Source organism: Phaenicophaeus curvirostris, chromosome 1 (assembly GCF_032191515.1).
Source record: "Phaenicophaeus curvirostris isolate KB17595 chromosome 1, BPBGC_Pcur_1.0, whole genome shotgun sequence".
Lineage (NCBI taxonomy): Eukaryota > Metazoa > Chordata > Aves > Cuculiformes > Cuculidae > Phaenicophaeus > Phaenicophaeus curvirostris.
The window spans coordinates 176,935,344-176,937,483 of NC_091392.1; positions in this window are offsets into that span (position 1 = coordinate 176,935,344).

Below are 2,140 nucleotides of genomic sequence, written 5' to 3' on the forward strand. Positions count from 1 at the left end.
ATTGAGGCTTCATAAAAATCCTCAGGCTTTTTTTATAGAGAACTGAGTTGAATTTAAGCAGTTATTTTATACTGTATAACAAACATTTCTTTTTAATGTTGTTTTCTTACAAAATATATTTCTAAAAAAAAATCAACTGAGTTGTTTTATTTTCCTGTGTCCTTTTATTTCTTGTGCAGCTTGGATAATTTTATTCTGATTTCAGAACATGCAGGCTGGATAATATGTAACTCATTCAAGAAAACTGAGTCAAATAGAGTATTTTGAGAAAATTACCATGAATTTTATGGACTTTTAATTTGGCTACAAACATGCATCCTTCACTTCCAAGTAGTTACATTGGAGATTGAACTGGAAATGGAGGCTTCTGATTTGCTTTACGCTAAATTGTTGTCTGTTCAAAATCAGAAATGACTGAAGTATCTGGGGCTTCTCTTTAAAAATTTAAAGAGCTACAGGTTGAACTCAAGGAATTTAATTTTTCCACTTTAGAGATGTCCATTGGCAGGTTGGGAGAAAAATGTCTACTGCATGTGCCTGGTGTGGGGTGAACCTCTGTGGAGGTGGGGGTTTGCAGGATTTAAAATCTGAATTAGACTCAGCACACAGTAGTTGACGTTAGCAAATGTTCTGCCTATGTATGGTGTTATATGAAGGAGGGGAATCACCAGCACTAAATGTCATTTGAAGTGACAGGGGCTGAGCTATGAGTGTGTGCTGGAGAAGGTCATGGCCCCTGCAGTGTGTGAGTGCTGAGCCTCTGAAGACACTTGTTGATTACCTATGCCTCCAAACTACCAGATGTTAGAAAAAGGCTTCTGAGGCTTGGCTTACTAGTACATCTGTGCTCATTAGGAGTGCTGTGTAGGCACTTGATTTTTCACAATGTTATATAGGGCTTTAGATTTCCCTTTTATGATGACTTTGGGGCCTAAATGCTTATTTATGTTTTTTTTACCTTAGCTGGACAAGTTGCATCCAGAGGATGCTAGGCGATGAACTGGATGGAGGGGGGATATGATAAAATAGTCCTTAGGTGATTATATAGGCTACCCTGGGGGGTGTGTGTGCATAACTGGGAACCACACTGGCTATTTTCTCTATGAAATACAAATAGAAAGCAAATAGCAAGTCCTATTCTATCTGTCTTGCCTCGCCCCTTCTCACCCTTGCATATGTTTAAAAGGAAGCAGGAAACTCCGCATAGAGCTGTTAGTACAGTTGGATTTTGCTCTTCATATCAGAGCAGGCATGGGTTGAAAAGCTTCAGTAGTGTCAGTGTGGCAGCCTGGGCATTTGTGCTAAGATGATATCAATAAAACTGCCTCCTCTCTCACTGACCTTCTAAACCCATTTCTTCCTCCAGAAGCTTCTGTTCCTTTCTGTATGCTTCATTTATTTGATTGCTTCATCAGGATGCAATTAACAAAAACAGTACACTAATCAATTAATGAAGAGAGTTACCTTGAGAAGGTGGTAATGCTTTCTTGGCTAAGAGGGGTACATGTGACTCTTATTTTATAATCCTTCAAAGATAGTTTTGGTCTGTGGATAGAGGATGCTCATTTACTGAAATCTGAAGTTAAAAATCTTATTTGGAAACAATTTAGAATTCAGTGTATTTGTGTGCACATAAACATCCATATTCTTACTGTGTTCTTGGCTAAAAAATATAAATTTTCATACATGGGATTATGAATGCATATTTTGGCACCTGGCTACTCCTCCCCCTTGCCTTCCCAAGCTCTTTCCAGCCAGTGAGTGTTTCTTTTTCTGTCTATCCCACTTCCTTTTCTCTGGCTCCTTCCAGCTGCCAGTGTCTCCCGCTTACCCCAGTCTCACTGACTTAAAGCTCTTTTTCTGGTGGTAGCAACAGCCTTGGGTCAGGTCTAGTTATACTTATTTGGCTCAGTTTCAAGTGGCTTTGCTATGGCTTTAGGTGGAAAATAATTCAAGAACTAAGTTTGTTAAAAAGATTTTTGAAACTGATGCAAGGGCTGAGCTGGATAGGAACAAAGGAAAGTAGTTGAGGAATAAGGAATCAGCAGGTTGGATGTATGGAGCAGTCTGTGCTGCCCTTTGGTTTGATGTAAACAGCTTCAGAGGGCTCCAAGCAATTATCTCGTATTTACGCTTTTGC